The sequence below is a fragment of the Malaya genurostris genome, chromosome 2 (assembly GCF_030247185.1).
Source record: "Malaya genurostris strain Urasoe2022 chromosome 2, Malgen_1.1, whole genome shotgun sequence".
NCBI classification, from domain to species: domain Eukaryota; kingdom Metazoa; phylum Arthropoda; class Insecta; order Diptera; family Culicidae; genus Malaya; species Malaya genurostris.
In genome coordinates this window covers 282,787,352-282,811,935 of record NC_080571.1, presented here as the reverse complement: position 1 = coordinate 282,811,935, position 24,584 = coordinate 282,787,352, and the positions used below count along the sequence as shown (strand labels likewise).

General features: G+C 35.6%; 1 protein-coding gene across 1 annotated transcript in view; it reads right to left on the bottom strand.

Moving 5' to 3' along the window:
- LOC131430331 (uncharacterized) overlaps nucleotides 1-24,584 on the bottom strand; it is a 494,804-nt gene that overhangs the window by 397,383 nt on the left and 72,837 nt on the right. Inside the window, exon 2 of the mRNA XM_058595215.1 lies at nucleotides 11,588-11,638. The gene's annotated coding sequence lies outside the window, so the exon portion shown is untranslated. The remainder of the gene's footprint in view (nucleotides 1-11,587; nucleotides 11,639-24,584) is intronic.

The following is a 24,584-nucleotide window of genomic DNA, read 5'->3' as shown; positions in this document are numbered from 1 at the left end:
TGCAACTAATCAAAATTTCAATCAAATATAATAGAAAATACGTGGCTTGATACATTCAAATCGAAACGTAGAAATATTTCCTATGAAATGATGAAATAATATTAATAATTGATACAAAATAGACTGAGTTGTAAGTGTTTAAAACCTGACTACATTTCTACGTGTAGTTTTTCTTGAGTTTCTGATTTGCACCACTATATAGAAAATAAAGATGTGTTCCACATCAAAATATGGAAAACTGGCCGGAAAAGTGGGAAAAAAACATAAAGTTGTTTTGTATGGACAATGGAATTTTCCACTGAAAAAGTCGTCAATGATTGCTAGATCTACGATTGATGTTTGGCGCGCAACGAGTTGCATAAGTGCTTGGCCGTCGACGGAAAGAATACTAGATCGTCGAAACATTTTTTTGGCGCGCAACAAGATGTTTGGTGTGGAGAATTCTCATGCATACGTGATTAATTGGGTATCAAAATTATTGTTTGGTAAATAAATTCATGACAGAATGCATATGACTGTATGACCGCTGCAGGTAGAAGAAAAATTCTGGTATTCAGTTGAAGAATTGTATGTAATGAAATCCGATGAATAATATTGTAAGCGCAAGTTTTAAAAATCAGAAAATTTTCGAATAAATCAATGAGAAGATTGTGCTGTAGAAGCGCTAAGGTCAAACTAAGATATCTTCCTTGCATTTTACTTTCGAATGTTTTAGATTACACTAAGCACACATAATAAGTGGCAATTAGATCAATGTTCAAGGTGGTTACCATAATGGATTGAGACTGCTATTTTCTGTTTCATATTCTGTGAAGAATGTTCAAATTGGTAAGATCATTGGTAAGAGATAGCAAATTAAATTTTAAGCGTCGACTCTCCAAGCAACCAAAAGTTCCACAGTACCTGAAAAGTATCGACTTTATTAGAGCTTTAATGTACGCGTGGTACTTTTTAGCAACTAGAACGTACAGAAAATGTTCCCAGAAAACTTTCTCGCAGCTTTAAAGCTGTACAAGGAACTTCTGCAAAGTTTGTTCTGTTGCGTCGGGTGAACATTCAAGTTTGAGTAATTCCTTAAAAACGGACTGTTGGGAATGTTTTGTATGCTACTTAAGGCAAATCCGTTTTTACGAACTTTTGGTTACTTGGGCTAAAACAAGTTGTAAATATATCTTACTCTACCGAATGAACAACTCTAGAAGAGAAACTCTGCAGCATTGTGTTAAGTTTATCAATCCAACATTATAGTTAGTGAGCTTTTTTATCGATTACCGGAAGTAAGAGTCACATCTGGAACGGAAAACGTGGTACCTAATTTCCATTCCGTCGAAACCGTTAGAGAAGGATCTCTGTTCAGTTCATTGACTCAAAGGATGAGATGACAACCTGTGCATTTGCTCAATTTTAATAAAAGTATTCACATTTTCACATTAATTTTTTGTGATACTCCTGTTTTGAGCTAAAGCGTGTGTGTGTCGCATTCCGTTGATTGTAGGTTAGGTAATCAGAAAAACAATGGAGACATACGTGAAGCACTTAGTCGTTTGACAATTCTGGTGGCCGAAAACATAAATTCGAAAAAAAAATTTGGGCGAGACGAAGTTCGACGGGTCAGCTAGTAAATTATAGAACAGTTCGAATAATTTTATGATGAGCGAAAAATGAGTTTTATACACATTTCTTCCGTTTTTCTTCCATCATTCTATATGGTTGGCATAAAAATATATGGAATTGTATAATAATTGCATGTAAGTTTGCTAGAACATTTCGATTTGTTATATGATATTCCAGTAACAAAAATCTTTCCATGCATGTATTATTTTCATTTTGAAGTATTTCATACAATCGAATACAGAGGAATTTCTTCTTCCGAAATTTGAATGAAACTTTGATGATTCGCAATGTTGAAGGAAAAATAACATAGCATGATTTTATTATTAATTATCAGTGCGTTTCCTCCAATTTTTAGAATATTTTTGAATAACCTGTCAGAAAAGTCAATGACAGAATGTTTTAACCGAAGTTATACGATTAAGGTTTTTATTTAATACGTATTGTGGTGGTGATACAAAATCAGTGATTAAAAATGGTGCTCGATGGAAATATTGGAAAACCTGGTGTCAGAGTACTTTGGTAAGTATTCAGTGAAGTAAGAGTCTGTAGTAGACTTAGAATTCACGTAATGTAAGGGCAATTTCTGCTTTCGACAAACAATCATTGTGCCCCCCTGATTTAATAAATTCAAAACCTTTTTGAATCCGTATATCGGATCAATTATATTTTATTTGTATCTACTATATTAAACAATCAGTTTGATAAGAGTAGACTTGCTCCGACCTCCGACCCTTATGTTTGATAGAAAATCGAACCAAAGAACTGAATTGAAATGAATAACGACGCTTTTCAAAGAAAAAAAAACTCAGATTTAATCAGTAGAATGAAACACGATCAAAATTTGACAAGAAAGTTTCTTGTCATTCTACCATGGATCTACCATGGATCTACTGCACACTCTTGGAATGAATCAAATCTGAGATTTTTCTTTTTACAAGCGTCTATTTCCAGGATTGCTATCGAGATGGAAACCAACAAATCTCTGTAACTATATTGCAAATGCAGAACTTGATCATCTGCATATTTTGCTGCAGATTTTTAGTGTACAAGTCAATCATGTTCTTACTATCAATCAATTTTATTGTAAATAAAAATATTATTTTAAATAATCGTGAAAATTTATTTTAAAATCATTACTTTTACAGACAATAAATAACAAAAATAAATCGAAACACTGGACGTTTTTACTTTATCACAATTTACGATATTTTATATGAAATTGATACTTTCAACTTTAAAGTTTTCTTACATTTTTGCCTTTCTCATATAGAAAGGTTATGCAATCACTTGAAAAACCGACTAGTGAAAATTGGCCAAGTGTCATATACCATTCGACTCAGTTCATCGAGCTGAGCAATGTCTGTGTGTGTGTATGTATGTGTGTGTGTGTGTATGTGTCAAATAATCTCACTAGGTTTTCTCAACGATGGTTTGACCGATTTCCACAAACTTTGATTCAAATAAAAGGTCTCGTGGTCCCATACGGAATTCCTGAATTTCATCCGGATCCGACTTCCGGTTCCGGAGTTATAGGGTAAAGTGTGTTCAATATTGTACACCGTCACTTGAACCGGCGAAACAAAAAACGTAAAAAATGTTCTAAACTGGTCTAAAAACTACACAAATCGATAGTCATTATCAGTGGGCAACTAAACAAACCGATTCCGGCTATCCTGGTTCCCGGTATCCGGTTCCGGAAGTACCGGAAATAGTGGTCATATATACCAAAATGGATCTCGCTCACTTTTCTCAACGATGGTTTGACCGATTTCCACAAACTTAGATTCAAATGAATGGTCTCGTGGTCCCATACGGAATTCCTGAATTTCATCCGGATCCGACTTCCGGTTCCGGAGTTATGCGGTAAAGTGTATTACATATTGTACACCGTCACTTAAACCGGCGAAACAAAAAACGTAAAAAATTTTCTAAACTGGTCTAAAAACTACACAAATCGATAGTCATTATCAGTGGGCAACTAAACAAACCGATTCCGGCTATCCTGGTTCCCGGTATCCGGTTCCGGAAGTACCGGAAATAGTGGTCATATATACCAAAATGGATCTCGCTCACTTTTCTCAACGATGGTTTGACCGATTTCCACAAACTTAGATTCAAATGAATGGTCTCGTGGTCCCATACGGAATTCCTGAATTTCATCCAGATCCGACTTCCGGTTCCGGAGTTATACGGTAAAGTGTATTACATATTGTACACCGTCACTTAAACCGGCGAAACAAAAAACGTAAAAAATTTTCTAAACTGGTCTAAAAACTACACAAATCGATAGTCATTATCAGTGGGCAACTAAACAAACCGATTCCGGCTATCCTGGTTCCCGGTATCCGGTTCCGGAAGTACCGGAAATAGTGGTCATATATACCAAAATGGATCTCGCTCACTTTTCTCAACGATGGTTTGACCGATTTCCACAAACTTAGATTCAAATGAAAGGTCTTGTGGTCCCATACAGAATTCCTGAATTTCATCCGGATCTGACTTTCGGATCCGGAATTATAGGGTAAAGTGTACATATTGTACATTGTCACTTAAAATATATTCGGATGCAACAAACATTTGAATCGTAATTTAGAGTACGTACTAGAAGAGTTTGTGTGTCATGTTAGTTCGTGGCTGTTCGAACCGACTTTGATTATACCGGTTCTCGGGTTCCGGTGCCGGAAGTGCATATAATAGTGAACCCACTTCGTTTTCTTAAGGGTGACCTACGCAATCAAAGCACTCTTTTATTCTGTATGTTATGCACAAACAATATCTTGGTTTCTTTCAAAAATCGAAGAGAAAAATTTTGAATAGAATACCACAATATTATATGAACGGCTGAAAGCAAAAGTCGGATAAGTGCAACTTAGTTTGGAAAACCCGTTTAAGTATTTTTGAATGCAAAAACCGGATAAAAACATTGAGCGCAAAAGTCGGACACGGACTTTTAAATGCAAAAACCGTTTAAAAACATTTTTATTGCAAGAACCGGACAAAAATACTTTGAATGCAAAAACCGGACAAAAACTTAACCGGTTCTTCCAAAACAAATGTATTTATCCGGTTTTTGCATTCAAAGTTATTTTCGGCCAACTGTCGCTGCGGGATAAAGCATGGGTCGCTAGTTTACTACGGGTGGTGTGATACGTAAGCACATTTTCTTTGAGTCTCGTCTTGTTCCGCAGGGAAAATCGAATGTGATTCCATAATTATGTCAACTCTACTCTATAAATTTTAATGGAAACTCTTTGCAATAAGTTATTAGAGAAGAATCATAAATGTACAAAGTTCTTGATACGAAGATGAAACGTGAAATATAGCTTGGTAAACTTAATTCGTATCTGTTTTCATACCACGCAACTATATTTTCCATAATGGATGGAACTGATATATTTTATTAATGGCTCGTAGCTATGATGCATAAATGTTCACTAAATTCATAATGTTTTCACCAATTAACAAGCGAACATGTATTAAGGATTACTGGAAAAAATGAAAACAGATATGTGTTTCTTTTGATACTTCTGTTAATCATCTGTGCAGTCAAGTATGCGTATTAGTGGTTTCAATTCGAGGATCATCATAGTTGTATCAGTTCAATTGTGAATATAACAACAGATTTGAAATTTTTATTCAAACGAAATGATTGACAATCATAATCGATATAAAACTAAATACGAATGCATTCATTTTAAATGAATGAAACTTTGTTTTTCAATCAACGCTCAGGTTTGCTTCTTAGGTAAAAGAAAAATAAAGAACTGTAAAGTAATTATGAATTTAATATCCTTTTCAACATGTGTGCATGAAAATAGGCATAATTGTACAAAATATGTTTATGTGTGCATGGCGTTAACTCAAAGGATCGAGTAAAAATCGGAAGGATTGATTCGAATATTATCTTCACTAAAACACATGTATTTCGAATTTATTTTTTTATTTGTCTTAAATTTTGCATTAAGGCTTGATGATCGGGTATCCTTGCAAAATTTGCATTGTTAGCTCGTAATATTCAATAGTACATTGTAGCCATAAACTGTTAGTTAAAAACGGAGGGAGAGCTTGAGCTTCATTAGATTATCCTAACACAAAAAAACGGTTTCAATGGCTATTGGTTTCAACAGGACGGGGTAACATGCCATACAGCTTGACTAAAAATCGATTTGTTATGAAAATTACGAGTCATGACGATGATTTTGACTGGCCCCTGAGATCACCCTATTTGACGCCACAAGACTTTTTTTGTGAGGCTATTTGAAATCCACGGTATACGCTGAGAAGTCATAAATCATAGCAAAACTCAAAGTCGATTGTTGATAAGGGAAAGCTCCATTATTATCGCAATTAAATTTTTATATACCTAGCCGTCAACTACGTTCCAGGAAATTATTTTTAGAAAAACAAGCTAGAACAAATTATGCAAAATACAGTCCAGTCAATCGAATACTGCGCCATTACAATCAATACTGCGAACATCTTGACCTTACTATGTCAAAAAATCAAATGAAATCTCAGCTTTGTCGTAGAAATAATGCGTAGTATGTAAGTGAACATCGTAAACAATTTATATGTAGTCTACATTTGCTTGACGAAATAAAATAAAATAGATGACCTATAAGTTAGACTAATATACCGACAGTCATCTCATTTGTTCATTCGCTTTATTTTTTAGCTAATAACTCGACTTTCAATCAACAAATTGTGATAAAATCGAATTCAAAATCTTTGCTTCGGCTCTAAGAAACAGTATCTCAGAAAAAAAAGGCTTGAGAATTGAGCAATACTGCTGTTTTATCAACGCGAAAACTCGATGCGAATGATCCTATTTCCATCCATTCCCTTTGAGCCAGTGGCTCGAACAAAGACAGCAGTTCTTACTTTAAGCAATGATTATAGTATACGAGAAGCGAACTGGAGATGAGTTGAACGGGGGTACCGTTACCTTACTATTCGAAATAGTAAACTCAATCATTCGATTTACAATCAAAGGATTGCATGTTATGATTACATTGAATGAATAGAAGTACCGACATGAATATAGCATAGTTATCAGATATCTATAAAAAAGTTTAAGATATGTTGAATATTTTACTCTAATTTCAAATCTGTTGTTATATTCACAATTGAACTGATACAACTATGATGTTCCTCGAATTGAAACCACTAATACGCATACTTGACTGCACAGATGATTAACAGAAGTATCAAAAGAAACACATATCTGTTTTCATTTTTTCCAGTAATCCTTAATACATGTTCGCTTGTTAATTGGTGAAAACATTATGAATTTAGTGAACATTTATGCATCATAGCTACGAGCCATTAATAAAGTATATCAGTGGTATGAAAACAGATACGAATTAAGTTTACCAAGCTATATTTCACGTTTCATCTTCGTATCAAGAACTTTGTACATTTATGATTCTTCTCTAATAACTTATTGCAAAGAGTTTCCATTAAAATTTATAGAGTAGAGTTGACATAATTATGGAATCACATTCGATTTTCCCTGCGGAACAAGACGAGACTCAAAGAAAATGTGCTTACGTATCACACCACCCGTAGTAAACTAGCGACCCATGCTTTATCCCGCAGCGACAGTTGGCCGAAAATAACTTTGAATGCAAAAACCGGATAAATACATTTGTTTTGGAAGAACCGGTTAAGTTTTTGTCCGGTTTTTGCATTCAAAGTATTTTTGTCCGGTTCTTGCAATAAAAATGTTTTTAAACGGTTTTTGCATTTAAAAGTCCGTGTCCGACTTTTGCGCTCAATGTTTTTATCCGGTTTTTGCATTCAAAAATACTTAAACGGGTTTTCCAAACTAAGTTGCACTTATCCGACTTTTGCTTTCAGCCGTTCATATGTACATGAGAAAGGCATCAATACACCACTAGGTGGATTAATACAGGTTTCTTATATTAATAAACCATTGTGTTTTTCATTTGGCCAACCAATTCCACAGCGGGAATGTGATTCTCAATCGGAACTATTCGGTTAAATACAATTTATTGTATTTTGATTACAAAATATATTTTTTACTGTGCAATATGTTTTTCTTATGTTGGTTTCTGCTGCTAAATGATGAATATATTCAAACTGTACACTTGATTCTTTTCAGAAAAAGGGTTGAGGGGAAAAATTAAGCTTTTAATATTACGATACTTTACAACCTACACACTTCATTGTAAAAAGTTTGTGTACAATTCATTGAATACACTGACGAAAATAGTACGACAACTCAACCGACTCCAGCATAGTTTATACAGAATATTGAAATGTCTACTTATGTTCAATGGAAAAGTTTCAATGAATATGTAACAATAAATCTTATGGTTTCTCTGCAACATTGTCTCAGGTGTCTAAGTGGTAACTTTGCTCTCGGCATCTTAAAACTAAAGCAGAGTGCCTTATTCAATATATTATTATAACTATCATGGAGTGGGAAGGTAAGTTTCTTGAGACAATATCAACTTTTCAACCAATTGTCTTTCAGTTATTTTAGTCAAGGACAAGAAGCCCGAAGAAACTATCCGGTAATATAATGGTATGATTGACGTAAACTTCAAAACTGATTACCGCTCAATTTTCGCGGATATGGATTATCTTATATCAATAATTTTAGGCTCGTTAGGTGAGTTTATTTCGTCGGTCGTATCGGAATTCCATGCTTCGTGATGTATATGAAATTGATTCAGCAATACCGTCGTGGTGGAGTAATATCATCAATGAAAACAGCTAATAATATTACCATACATGCTGCTATGATTATTATAATGATAAGAAAAACATGTCCTATCACAAAGCATGCTATGCAGCTGAATAGTATTACCCTATTCAACTTGAATATCATACACAGAAGTAACAGGAATGCAGGATTTTGCTACGCCAATTGATACGCAACATTCGAACGCTGCGCTCCTGTTACTTCTATAAATCAAATTAATGTAAAAATGGGGTTTTATTGGGTTTAATCTCAATAGTGCATGAACAGTATCATCAGCATCAACCAGCTGGAAATAAAACAAGATCTTTTGTCGTATGTTTTTTTTTACTAATGTTACATTGTGTATTGCTATTGCACAGTGAAAACTATTAAATTAACATTATCAATGTGATTACGATCCAAACTGATTATTTTCAAGATCGAATCGTCCAGTAATTTCATCTTACAGGAATCACTGATAATAGTTGTTCAAAATCACTACCGATTTTGTGTGACGGATGATTTTGAACAATGTGATTCAAAGATCACTTATCAACTGATCTTAAAAAGATTAGATCTGGAGTGATCTTTATTGGGAAAGGTCACAAGCGATCATCTTCGCTAGTGATTACGATTTGATGATTTTTTTATCTTGATTTTCCCAGCCCTGATTCAAGAATATTCGGAGTTAACAGTTTCACTGCTTGTAAATTTCAAGAATCCTACGGCAGGGTCTTTTACATATGGGTATCGTTTTCTAACCGTAAGTAAGTTGTAAGTTCGTGGAAATTGATCGATACCAGTTCCATTTTGGATTTATTTAGTTTTAGATTTTAACATCGTGATTTAAATGAGCGACAACAACAAAAAAGTTCTATTAACATGATTGAAACATTAATTTACAAAGCTTTTTATCAAACAATCTCTATATGTGATACTGTTTGAAACGTAGCAGATTTCAAAAAGTGATTGAGCGTTATATGAACGGCTGATAAGTGCAGCTTATCATTGAAACCCTCTTCTAGTAGTTTTGAATACGAAAACCGAAATAATATTTGGTGTGCCAAAACCGGAACTCGAACTTTCCAGAGCAGAAAATATTTAAAACATTTTTTTAAACCGGACAAAAAACTTTGAATAGGATGACCGGATAAATCTACGAAACTTTCTACGTGTCTCCCTCGGCTACGAGATTCATTACACATATTGAATGTTATGTATTTTATCTAACAGATTCAAAGTCATTTGATGTATTAATTAAACGTATGCGCTTTCATCCCACTATTAAATCTACAACTTTTCTGAGATCTAAGAATTTTTGAAAACAGGATATTGATGACGAACCTTTCATTTTAATCTAATTGTGTAGAAATCTGATATTTTTATCTTGACGAATCAAATTCGATAATATATGTCTATTAAAATATTTTTCGGAATCAAAATCCATTAAAGTGTCAAAAATTACTTTAATTATCGATATTATCAGGTTTGAAAAGAATTTTATTATAATAAAAATTACTAACAGGATTACTATATTTAATGCTAGACTGTATTTGAAAGATTTTTATGTATGCCCACGCAAACAATAATTTCAATTTTAGTTTTGTTGCCCAATTTTTTAATTCACGGTGTTCGGTTTTTTGATTCACAATCGGAAATCTTGATTCATATTTTCGTGCACAAAATGGGCTTATTTCCACCTCTGATCCAAACATCAAATAGCTTCCGGACGACATAACAATTCCATGTTATTATTAGCAAAATATGCCACATCGCAATCCATAATCTGCTTACGTGCGGCGATTCCCGGCCAAACTTTGAAGAATCAATCAATTTGAAAACTAACAACTATCACAAACAACTCGTTCGGTTTAGCGACATATCGCCCGCAGGACATCCAGCCACTGTTTTACTACTGTTACGTGCTGAATTGCAATTACGTGCGCCGCGTTGATGCAAAGCTCGGAGTTTCGAAGCCCGTCCAGCCGTTTCATTGGAAAGCTCCTGCATGACCAAAAAAAAAAACCGGTGAAAGAAAATATACCAAAACTGAGGAACGGCTTCGAAGTCGGATAAGACACAGGCGAATGCAAACATTTGTTAGCCTGGTCTGACATGCCAGTTTAAATGATGTACATACATATTCCTTTGTGTGTATGTGTATCTGATCCGGACTCGCGATGACATTCATCCTTCTGCTGTGCGGGCGGCCTCCCGGAGATGGACGGTCCCCCTGATGGCTAACATCAGCACGTTTCCGGGGTCGCTCTTTCATCGCACGCTCGCCTGTGAAAGGATTGCACACTGTAAATATACTGACTAACTGAATCCCGGGCTGGACGGGCTACAAGTCGAATTCAACAGTCAACCTGGTCTGGCCTGGCTAAGCCAAGCCGAGCCAAGCCTTCCGGTTCGGTGCACTGGAATTTTAATGAATCGTCAACGCTCGAGTGCTGACACGTGGTACGGAAACATACGTCGGTACGTGCGTCGTCGGGGACGGGAAGGAGCCTGCCATCCTACGGTGAATGCTACGATTTCCCGGGATTCAATCGCCGGATGAGGGCTTGGTTGGGGTTGGCGGGTTGGCACAGATATGAGCAAAAGAAAGTGGATGCTGTTTGGCACAGGTCGCAACGATTTTCTGCTATCCTCGGACGAGGTGACATGCGGTAATCTCGCTCGCTAATGGTGCCTGTTGACCTAGATCGCTCCGACATTTGACTAGGGGTGATGTGGACATTCTGAGACTGATAAGTCTGGTTCATTTGCGCCGCTGACATTCGCAAACAGTGCGTTTTTGGGTCGATTGGTTCCTACGCCAACGAACGAGTTGCTTTGCCACGAAAACAAAAATGCTTCATTTTCATCTTTTACACACTTCACTGCACCTCCGGTGTTACATCGATCGATTTCGCCACCGTGAAAAATCGAAAACGCGATAAGACCGGATTGGACGCTTCGACCCTTCCAAGTGTTTCCCCTCGTTTTGTATACAGTGCAGTGAAACATGCTGAAACGATGTAAACGGTACGATTTACACTTTCTGTCACAAGATTGCATTCAGGCGGTGATGCAACAATACTTGAAAAGACGGGTTAATTGATCTGGAAAGCCTTGAATCAAGCTAGCACCATAATTATTATTTCTGATCAGTCTTCTTTCCCTTTTTGTCTGTATCTTTGGCTTCTGCTTAGTTGCAAAATGCAACTGAAATGTACTGGAAAGAACGGAAGTCCGGTCCACCTGCAGCATATAGCTTACCTATATTCGATTGTCACTCCTCGCTCGTTGGATTGAGCAGAAAGGTAAAACCTGGAAAATAAAAAAACAAATATAAATAATATGAGTAACTTCATAAGCTATGGAACTTTGGGATTGTCTTGAAGAAAAAGCAGATCAATATAGCGATGAATTGATGGATTAACCAGTGCGGATATATTCCAAATATTTATATTTTTTGTGTCACAAGAGGACAGAGATAAATCTTGTCATAAGAGATACATAATACAACGTTTAGTAAAAACGAAAGTTCGTTTTGTCGTAGTGACGAATAGACGAATTTCGCGCCAAATTGTATTCACAGTTGGTAACACTATCTCAGACAGTGTTGGTGATTGCCGATAATTTGGTAGAGAGCGACTCGATATTTTTCTACATTGTTTACAACATCGTCAGTCTGGTAGAACTCGCTGGCTCTCAATGCATGAACCGTGAGAGAAGTTTTCTACATTACATTGGCTCCATCTCAAACTCTGAGTATTTCATGGCCCTTACCAAAATAGATACAGTTTTGCAATGATCGGCGCAGTGTGGAGTTTTCCAAGAGAATATCGCATGTTGACAATAATCGTAGAAAATCGAATCGATGATTCGACCTGATGTTTCTCATACTAGGTTACAATATTTTAAAACCCTTGTGTGGAGTATTCACAGACCTTTTTCATAGACACAACTTATACAAATGTTATATGCACATAATTAGAATAAGCGGCAATAAAGACTGTCCCACAAAGTATGGACGCACTTTGATTTCACTGTAAATAAGTCAAATGTGATAGATATTCAAATTTTATTCGATATACTGATAATATTAGACTAAAACAACCGAATATTATTCTCAACATTTGCTACTTAGCCATTGTAGACTAGCTGGCGCACCTTCTTGCGAACGTTCCTCATTGAATTCCGTACAGACTTCTTGGCGACAAGTTTCGACACTTTCTTCCAATCTTTTTCGAACTGTTGAATGGTTTCGGCTGCCGAGACATGTTTCCTAATATGTGCCTTCGTTAAAACTCCTCAATTGGTCGAAGTTGTGGGCAATTTGGTGGATTCATGTCTTTTGGGACGAAAGTGACATTTTTGGTAATATACCATTCTACCGTTGATTCCGAGTAGTGGCAAGAAGCAAGATCAGGCCAGAAGACAACAGGATCCTTGTGACTTCGAATCATGGGTAGAAGTCGTAAACATTCCTTGATGTATATTTCGCTCTTCATTGAAGCAGTGGTGATGAAGGGTTTCGAAATCTTACCGCAGCTACAAATTGCTTGCCAAACCATAGCTTTCTTACCAAATTTATCGACTTCAATCGATGTCTCGGACTGGTTTAACACTTGCCCTTCTCGCACCGTATAATATTGTGGTCCCGACAAGGATTTGTAATCGAGTTTCACGTAGGTTTCGTCGTCCATGATTATGCAGTTCAAATTTCCAGCAAGAATCGTATTGTACAGCTTTCGAACCCTCGGCCTGATCGATGCTTCTTGTTTCGGACTACGTTTTGGTTGTTTCTGCTTCTTATAGGTTCGAAGATTCAAACGTTCTTTAGCACGAAGAACATTTAACTTCGAAGTGCCCACATTTTTGGCTACATCCCGAACTGAAACCTCCTTCTTTTTCTAGAACGCCTTCAGTATACGTTTATCCAACTGAGGGTTAGCAGGACCATTTTTTTGACCCGTTTTCGGTTTATCCTCAAAGGTGTTATCCTTGCCGAACTTCCTGATTGCATTTCGCACGGCTTTTTTATTTACTCCTTCGATTTTTGCTATCTTGCTCAGTGACAGTCCGCGTTCTGTGCACCATTTGTACACAATTTTTCGACGTTGTTCTGCTGAAAGTCCATGCATTTCGAAACAAACTAATGAATTCGAATAAACAACTGCACAAGCCATTAGAGAAGAGTGTTAACAACAGGACGTAACCATAAAAATTGAATTCTGAACCATTGAGAAATGGCAGCGGTTTTTGGTTGCGTCCATACTTTCTGGGACAGTCTTTAGTTGAAACAGAAAGGCCAAATTCCACAAAAGGAATGTAATGCCAAGACCTTACTGGTGTCCATTCTGTGTTAAATGAACCATGCCGGTTTGTTTTTGCTGAGATGATATCCGTCTCTCTTCGATGGCACTGATTGAATTGTGGGAAGAGTTGCTAGAGGGCGTTTTTTGATACGATAAAAGCCATCCTTGATCCCAGAATCGAATCAAATTTTCTAAACATGTAGACTGTAGATGTCACAAAAACTCACTTTGCATACTTTATTTTTCCAAAATTAATCTAGAATGTATTTTGAAAATGTTTTTAACCTATTTCATCAAATAGTTATTGTTAAAAAATGACGAGTCAAAAAAAATAATGTACCAGTAATTTTTACAAAATCAGTAAAATTTTCGAAGAAAAATACTGATAAAAAACCATTATCGAGTTCGAGACTGATAAAAATTGACTTCGAAATCGATTTACAAAAAAGCCCATTTGTGATTGCTCGATTTTAAGAGAACGAGGCTTTTGATAAAAACAGATTGATGGTTTCTCTTGCATCGACAGGATAGAAGGAAACTTTTTTCACCTAAATCGAAATATTAGGCAATCTACACAGCCTTTGAAAAAATTAGGACTTCAGCGTTGCCAGTTGTACAGATAATTCACGCTGACAGAGTACCACACATCCTACAACGTGTCCTCGAAAAATTATCGGAGTATTCCGTATTATAATTTGTGTATCTTACTATCGAGAAAGAGCAGATCACTTAAAAATACACATTTATTTTGATACTTTGTCCTACTAATAAATCATCCATTTCAAGTAAGATCTCATTAGTTCTTTGTGAAATACTTTGCATTCTGAAAAGAACCGAAGGTTTTCATTTCTTCAACTTTCAACTAAATTGACAATTATTACCATCGGTTGCCTCTCGTTTGGCGAACGGTGCATAAAGTAAATCTGCCATTTACTTGTGGGCCCTCCCCTACAGCGCAAACGTTCCGCACCGAGTCGTGGCACGTTGTATGTATTAGTGACGACACTTATTCTGATTGAAAAGCGATTTTTTTAAACCAAATTAATGTGTATGAGGAAATCTAATGAACTCATTGCTTGATTCTAAAAGGTACAATTCAAAAGTTCTAGGACTTTTTAAGGCCATCGTCCAAGTACCATACGCACGAGTGGATTTAGGAAATTTTCGATGGAAATTCTGGAAAAATTGCCAAAACCAAAAACATACAGACCTTTGAAAAGCTTTTATCTATCTGCAGGGCAAAATTGGCTGGAAAATTCGGAGGATTTTTCGAGTCTCATCAAAAACAGCTCTGAAAAACTGAGTTTTTTTCGTGATCTTTCACAATTATTTGAAAAAATAATACGAGGGTATGAATTTTTTTTTTCAAATAAACCTTATGCTGGCTACAAGGATCACATTCAGACAAATTTTTTTTGGGAACCTTTTCACGCTTTTCATGGAAAATCAACGAATTTCATATAACCGATTTGGTTGAAATATTTGAAATTCGATGATTTTCTATGAAAAGCGTGAAAAGGATTTCCAAAAATGTGTCCGAAAGTAATCTTTGTACCCATCATAAAGTTTATTTGAAAAAAAAAATTATGTCATCGTAATATTTTTCCAGATAATTGTGAAAGATCACAAAAGCACTCAGAGCTATTTTTGAAACGACTCAGAAAATCCTCCGAATTTTTCAGTCATTTTTGCCCTGCTTTTCAAAGGTGTGTATGTTTTCGGTTTTGGCAAATTTACCAAAATTTCCATCGAAAATTTCCTAAAACCACCCGCACACATGGTACTTGTGCGATGGTCGCAAACAGTGCTTCTCCTAGTGTCGCCATCTATCTGAAATTTTGATCCGTTAATTGTGTATGTTCCAGTGTTGTCGTATAAAATTTGCATGAAGCTGAGATATTGCGCTAAATGTGACAGTACATGTGTAGTGTCGGTCGAAAATGAGCATAGAACAAAGAGCCAACATTAAGACCGCCATACTTCGCACTTTGACGCTTGCTTTCGGGTTCATATTCAAAGCACCATGTTTCGTCATTAATCACAATCGAATACAAAAACGTTTGGGTCCTTTTGGCCTCTTTGATGATGTCTCTGTTGTTTCAAAGTGTGCAGCAGTGCAGTAAAATTTCATTCGATTCAATTGAAACTGAATGTGGAACACATTGACGATCTCTCCACTGCAGTAAACTTCACTCGCTGACACACACAAAGTTTGCTGACGGCCCAAACGAGCAGCTTTCAGTTCATCACTCGTTTCTCTTCAATCGTGGCTCAGTTCAACCACCGTCAGTTGATCTCTTGAAGTAACAAAATATCTCTTTCAATAGTGTGAGAGCGGCCTTCAAATGAGGTTCATGTAAACATTCGAATTGGTTCAAGATAATAGATGAAAGCCTAATCAGATAGCTGAAATATCAAACACAGAATACACATAAATTAATTGTTTCCTCCTTAAGTTATCATTTTTAACACTTTACTCCATTTATAATTCTATTCGTTCGAAATTGCTTACTACCAAGAGCGAAGACAATGAAGCAGCTAGACTACTTGGCACTTGAAACTGAGCAAGCAAAACTTCAAATGACTAGGTACGAATATTCAACTGACGATGAATTCTGGGAGCTTCACTTGAAAATGGCAGCAAAAGTCAAATGAATTAGAAGGGATATGCTGACGGTCAATGGCCATAAATTTCATTTTCATCTTATATTATTCGATCGAAAATGAAATTTTACCGCACTGGTGTGCAGAACAAATCCAGCACAAACCTTTCTGAGACCCAATTTTTCTGTCAAAATACAAAATAAATCCGATTCCATATATTTAAGCGATGATTCCGGCTCTTTTTTTTAAGAATTCACGCATAATTTCTGTGTTTTTTCGTTCACAACATCTTTGGCAGGCCCGAACGTTCGTCGTCTTCCAAGTCCTTCCGTTCCTCTTGAAAACATTCGAACCACTCGTGAATACGGCTACGGGATAGACAACCATCGCCATAAACTTGTTTCATCATTTGGTGAGTTTCGATAAAAGTTTTACCAAGTTTAAAATAAAACTTAATGCTGGCTCTTTGTTCGATGCTCATTTTCCGTCCGACACTACAAATGTACTGTCACATTTAGCGCGGTATACGTCCAAATGTCATGAAAATTTTATACGACACCGGAGGATACACAATTGACGGATAAAAGTTTCAGACAGATAGCGATACTAGGATCCGCGCTGTTTGAAAAGTCCTGATACTTCTGAAATGTACCTTGTATGTGGAGACACTGAAAATGGTTAAGAACTAAATGATTTGACCGTAATTTCGTAGCGGCTTCAAAAAAAAATCAACATATAGAATTTTGAGGTTGATTACTTCATTTCAGATTATCATTTTTCATGTTTGGGGCCGATTGAATGTATTTTCTCTGTTAGTTGCACGGAAACGACCAGCAGATGAATGATGTAATCGTGGGATTCATTTCAGGCTTTCAGAAAGCGGTATTTACTGCGATTCGTAGCAATTTTTTCGAATGCGAAGCAGCCAAATGCTGGCTTTATTTGTCCTCGTTTGATACGAATTTCGCACAGCGAGAAATAGATCAATTCTGGAAAAACTAAGCTTTTCTTATGATATATCGATATATTTCGTAGCTTTTCGATCACTACCATCGGTGGTTTCGGGAATCAGATATGAGTTAGTATGGCCTTCAAGTATCTAAATTTACAAATTGAATTTACTTTTAAACCAGATTGACAAACTCCATTCCTATTTTTGGTTATCATTAATATGACAGTTCGAAATTCTTAACAACCATTCGAAATTGGATTCAGCAAAAATTCAAGATTCATATTGATTGATATTTTCCTTACTGATCACTCTGTAATTTCGTTACCAAAGATCGAACCGGTTGGAATTCATTCGAAACAAATTTTGGGAATATCGGTTCATTCATTTCAGAGATAGGTGTGCTCATAGGTGTAACGCATATACTCCGCCTGATCTGGAAAGCAAAGCTGGCGTGGTACAACTGCATATTGATTATACATTGAATGTTGTAAATTTAGTTGATCTTTGCACTTCCCAATTGTTTTTAGGAGATTACAATCAACTTGGCTTTGTGAGGTAGAACATTTCCTTCGGCTGTGCTACCACCGATACGTCATCTTTCGCTCTTTCGGGGTCAAACGGAACTCTAATGACCGGCATGTCTCTCTTAATGACAAACATATTGAAATAACCTCAACGGTTATAACGAGAGTTTCTCTAGAGATACCGAGGATACACACTGATGGACAATGAAAGGAAATTAAAGATGGTCTTTTAAAAAAAACGAGTAAAACTCATATGAAACTTGAACTTGGCTTTAGGAGATGTCTCAAATAGTTATAAATTCGTTTTTTTCTACAGAATTTCTGCTTTGGCAAGCGATTTGCCGCTGCGTTTCGTCACGAGTCTATGAACTCCAAACTCAAAGACAATGAAGAGTTCATATAAAACGCTTTTTACGATTCATCAAAGTTATGCCACTGTATAGTTTTGGGTGGATTTGGCTGGGTACCACTGCAGTCTAGAGACATTTCAAAGCTAACATGATGACAGCGGGTGTATTTATAAGCTGTTTCATTGAAACAAAGACAAGAAAGAGTAGATTTCATAGGTCCTATCTGGAATAATAAGAATGGATGAAATTAGCCTTATTTTCTTTTCCCAAAATAATCATTTATTGTGATTGTGTTGCAGAAACATTACATCAAATGGTTTTTAACAGCAGCGTTCAATGTTAGCGCTTAGTTTAGCCCTTGATTGAAACCAGTTGAAATTGCACATTGAACCAAGTGCATTATACTTTGGAGTGAGTAGATTATGCTCAAAGTGCCAATTATACTGACTTAGAACATGAATTGATCAAAAACGTAGATGGCCACGCCCTTGCAGGTCACTGTAGAAAGGGAAGGAATGTTAGGTCAACATTTGTTACTATTAACGGCCGAAGTATTCTCTGCATCACCACAAGTGTCACAAGAAAGGAGCGGTGATAGTGGGGCGAAGAAATTATCAAGATTTATTTTGGTAGATAATACGATCTAATTATTTGAAAACCCACACGCGATGTTCGTAACTTAAACGCTCAAAATGAAGAATATATAGATTAATGATCAAAATATCAACTCGACGATGCCTAACTGTGCCTTAATGATGCTCCGCAATATTTTATATTTAATGATGAAATATTTCTATTTAGAAGTGACATTCATCGCGTATAGTTAAAATTCTCAGGACGGTAGTCAATCGAAATTGAAACCATCCTAATCCCCAATCGTACCTCGAAACGTGATATCAAGGACAATTATTAACTATGAACAATCTACAGAAATGGAAATGACAACTTATGCATAATAGGCGTCTTATTTATAATAGCCGAAATGTACTTATAGTTTTTTCCTCAGTCTCTAGGCAGCCGGTTACTGAGAGAGAAACTCTAATTCACGGCCAATAAGTTTGATACTGAGGTGGCTATGATACTGGTAAAAGAAAGGTGATAGTAAGGTTATTTGAGTTTATATTTGATTTTTATTTATTTTCGAATAATCTGATCTACCGCTCTAGTTTAGTGATCTTCGGTTTGTCTCACAGTCAAACCTTTTGTTCTATAGCTACTCTCATACTATCAGTTCCAAGACAAATTTTGAGCTTGTCTTGTCCTGGTCATCTTGGCTTGATACCTGGCTATCACAGTAAATGACCTGAGAGTTGAACTATTACATCTAAACATATCCGTAAAAACATGTTTTTATCCTCCTAGTGGTGTAATGATGCCTTTCTCAAATTACTCACCTATATTTCTTAAAAATTCACTAGAAGACTATAAGAATTTTTTTTTCAATCTTGAAAAAAATAAGATACTTTCTTTGCGTATGAACTAACATAACCTGTTCAATTTGTAAACAGTTATGTCAAGTTAATAAGAATTTTTCTATATTTTACATCGTCGCACTAAATGATTAAGCACACTTTACCCTATGGATCTGAAACAGGAAGTCGAAGCCGGATGAAATTAAACAGCAACCTATGATACTGTAGCAACTTTTATTTGAGCCTAAGTTTGTGGAAATCCATCAAATTATCTCTGAGCAAATTGAGCGATTCTCGTTTCAGAGTTTTTGACCACTATTTACGGTACTTCTGGAACCGGGAACTGGGAACCGGTATAGCCGAAGTCGGTTCGTTTAGTAAGTAACTAATATAGTCAACAAATTAAATCAGTTTTGTGTCAAATCTCGAAGAATTTTACCCTTTTTTGCATCGTCGCTCTAAATGACGGTGTTCAATTTTAAACACACTTTACCCTATGAAAGCATGATGGAATTCAATAGCAACCAAAGAGACAATGAGATTTTTTTTAAGAGTGATATTTATTACACATACATTGATCAGGTCGATGAACTGTGTCGAATGATATCCTACCTTCATCATCCATATACCTATCCATTTTTCTCTTCTTTCTCTGGCCGTTTAAACAAGAACACTATTGCTGCACTGTAATGCTTGGTGTCATCAACTAGTTATAGGGTTATAGGTTTAGTTAATCTTTATTGTTAATGTTAAGCTTTATTACATCTGTTGGATCATTGTAATCTGTTGATACAAAAGATGAGGAGGTTTTATGCCTGCTGGAGAGAGAGAGATTGTCAAATTTTATCTCCATGGGGCTTTTCCCTGCTCCCAACATAAAATAAACAAATTCCCAGAAAAAGAACACTTAGCCATTCTGGGCCAATTTTCGCTAGTAAATTTTTCAAGTGATTCTATAAACTTTCTATATGAGAAAGGTAATAAGTGTACTTTTATAGAAAACCATCGTTGTCATGATTCGGTTATAATCAGTGCCGTGGTTGTTCAAATTTCATTGGTTAGTCGCTGACTTTGTTGATGGGGCGCCTTGATTTCCGTGGTACAGGGGCGCATCGCAATTGACTGAAGTTAGATTTTTATAACGGGGTTTGTTGTTTCTTCATCTTCGTATTTTTGTATACAACAGTTATATAGTTCTAGTATCAGATTTATTTGATGTGATGTGTTATGTGATTTCCACTTTCTGTTTTTATTATTCCCTCAAATAATAGTTCCGATTGTGTGATTTTGAGATAAAGTTCAAAATCTACTTCTTCAAAACTGAGTCTTTTTATATATCCAGGCTTTTGATTGCATTGAAAAAATCTTGCTGCGCAAGTTGCGAAATGTCTATTGATGATTTCCATATAGAAGAGAAAAAGTATCTATCACGATCAGTTTCAGTATGTGTCATGTGTGCCACACACCGTGCATTTGAGATATTCATGTTATCTCAATGTAGCTTAACACGTGTTTTCCGTGAATCATCCGAGGAATTGCATTTTGTACCAAATGCATGATACTTGAAAATATTAGATCATGCTTAACGATTTAGAACATGAAATAATCGATAACGTAAAAGGCCCCGTGTGTAGTAGAGGATGTACTGAAACCAATTGCCAATTGCACTAAACCTGTGCTACACTTTTTGCACCGATACCACTTCGCAGTTTGAAAGAAACCTGTAAAATTGAATCGAATCAGATGTAACAACAAGTATCCATCAGAAATGACAGAAATTTACGTGTGATTTGAAAAAAAATTATGCAAGAAATTAATCGAAATAAAAAAGATAACTTGTCTTGATAACAAACTAGGATTTGTAAGGGAAAGTGTTCGATTACCGGCCCCTTTTCTTTTTAGCTCATAACTTCTAACTTAGTGCACATTATGCGGACATCTAAACATCAATGGAAAGCTAAAGTCCCAAAGTCCAATAACAACTGATAAAGAAACTAAGTTGATTCATTTGATTGAAAAAAAAATTGTTATCAATGTAGTAAAGCGATAAATTTTGGCCATTTAAAAAAAAGTGTTTGGTCACCGGCACCCCAAGAAATTTCGCTAAAAATGGAAAATATAAGTAAAGACTGCAGCTATCAAAAGAAAAAACAGAATTTATTCTTTTTGGAAGCGTTTTTGACAAAAGTCTCCATTATCTGATTGTGACTTCGCCTTGGCTGTCTTGGTCGAATATTTGGATGGTGGCACCTTTGGTATTAATTTGGCCGGTCTTCAACGTTTTTTCTTAACCAGAGCATATGCTTTATGAGCAGCTAGATGTTTGTCTCGACAACAGCCTGCATATCACTGACAATTTTTCACGATTTGTCGAAAAAAATGGGGTGGCGGTAACCGAAATTGGTAGACATTTTGAAAATGACAAAAAAAATCTTTGGTTGCGAAAATTTTGATAGCATCCGGTATTAAATCACGAAATAGATATTTCACCTCATAAATATTCAATCCACTCACCTTTCCGATTGATGCTCTTCAATTCATGATACTCTAAAAAAGTCAGAAAAAACTTTTGTGTTGATATTCACGTAATTAAAAGTTTTTTTGAACGCAGCAAAAAGTACAAGTGAATGTTTGCTTCGCAATTCGGCACAAATAGAACGTGCTGCTATTACACACACATTACATTTGTCGGATTGACGCTATCTGCTTTCTATCAAAAGTTACAGTGGGGTGCCGGCAACCGAACATCTTCCCCTACCAAGAAACATTTTATTACAGAGCGTCCGTCTATTCATTGAACCACAGAAACACAACCAACAGGTTGGTCAGTAAAATCGATTCTATGTACTTAGAAGGACCGCACTAAATGCTATCATGTTCATTTTTCCTCAAGGTCTCTTTTGTCATGAATACGACTTACTTTACTATGAGACGCCTTTTAGAAATTTCCCCTCTGAAACTTATTACTCGTTTTTGATCGTGAATATCTCTTATTGTATCTAACGTGGTCGTCAAATGGTGAGATAACTAAGTCCTCACAAGTCCCTATCTCATGCCTCCCCGAGCGTCTATGATGACATTTGGTCAATAGAACGGCGTCGACTGGGTGCTATCGCCTTCTGCGTTAGTAGCAGAATGAGAGGGTGCGAAATGGCTTGTAGGTTGAAGCCCATCCTAAAGTGCAATGTTTATCATAGTATATTGTAACATATAATTCTGTCGTTTATTACATCATGTATTATTAGTATTATTTTTATTATGAGAAGAGCGTAACTTACACTGCGACATTAACTGTTATATTATATCATAGCATATTGTTTCATATATTATCGTCTTACACTATTTTATGTTATTATGGTATTATACTGCATTGCATCATAGCATATTATATTATATAATTATATTATATTGTATTCTACTATATTATGTTATATTGTATTATGTTGTATTATATTATATTATATTATATTATATTATATTATATTATATTATATTATATTATATTATAGGGTTTATTATGAGTAGTACTACGTACCTCTGCGCAAAATATAAATTTGTTTTCCTTATAAGTTATCATTATCATTATCAGTTATATTAAAGTAATCTTTTAACTAACTATCAAGGTCGTCACAAGGTGAGCTTGGTCCTCACTGGTTCCTGTTTCATGCCTACACGTGTGTCTGTGGTGACAATTGGTCGATGGAATGCGTTGAGGGCAGAATGAGAGCATGAGAAATGACATATAAATTCAAGTAATATAATATCATAGCATATCGCAACATATCATTTTATTCATTCTATTATTTATTATATAATTCATTGTACTATATTAGATTCGTTTTTTATTATTATTTTCATTATTATATTTACTGTTATTATTATTAATTTGTCATCAATAATAATAACATATATTATTTCTATAGATGTGGATATTATTATTGTTATTAGAAGAGAAATATTCTACTTCCTGCAGTATTGCGAAGATAGAAGAGCATAACTGACACTCTACACTAAATGTTATTTTATATATTGTTTTATGATATATTATATTATATTGTATGACATTGTATTATATTATATTGAATTAAAATATATTATATTATATTATGTTATATTGTATTATTTTGTAATCTATTATATCTTTTCATGTTATATTAATTTCATTACACTATGTTTCATTGTATTTATCAATATAAAACATTTTGCACGGGGGCGTAAAGGGGAGGGAGCATCAGGGCATCGGACGAATTGACGACTGGACGAGGGATTGTGGATAGCCAGCCCAAGTCACTTGAAGGAAACTTGTTTCCTTCTGAAAGTTTGAAATGAGTCTGACGCGCCCTTCTCAAACAAACCATCAGGCGGGTTCAAGCATGTATAGCGAAATGCTTCATTCATGCACTGGATATTATGGTTGGAAGAGCATCTTTTATTCCCGCGGAATACGAGTAAGTAACTCTACTTACATATCCGCCCAACCCTTTTTGTTCGCTTTTCGGTAACAGCTATAGTAAGAAAGTGAATAGATGAGTCATATCGGGGCTACTGTAAGTCTACCCGCATCCACTGGCAAGTCCTTGAACTGATGGTGGCTTCACTTCACATCACATCACATCACATCTCTTATTGTATCTAACGTATCAACATAATTTTTGCTACATGCCATCAGAAATATCACCATCAATTTATGATAACATTTTCGGTTGTATGACATAATCTCAAATAATTCAAAATTAAAGTTTGCTGAAATTTTTGGTATAAACGAGTATCAAAGAAGAAAAGTCATGACGTCTTTCTCGTACCTGGGTAGGTATAAAACGTTACAACACTTCATATATTTCGTTCAGCTCAGTTTCAAGTATCGAGAAATCAGTTCGATATTTCATCAATTGCGTTCAGTATTTAATCCTTTCAAAGAAGATCGATTGCGTCATCCTGCTGCTGGTCGTTTGTATTGGATCAAAATAAGTGGAAACTGATGGGGAACATTACGCAAAATCAGTCCTTCTAACGGATATAAATATTATCTAAAGAACTATTAAAAATATTTATCTGGTGAAATACCTATGCAAATCAGAAGTGAATATAACCAGTTTAGTGAAGGTTTACA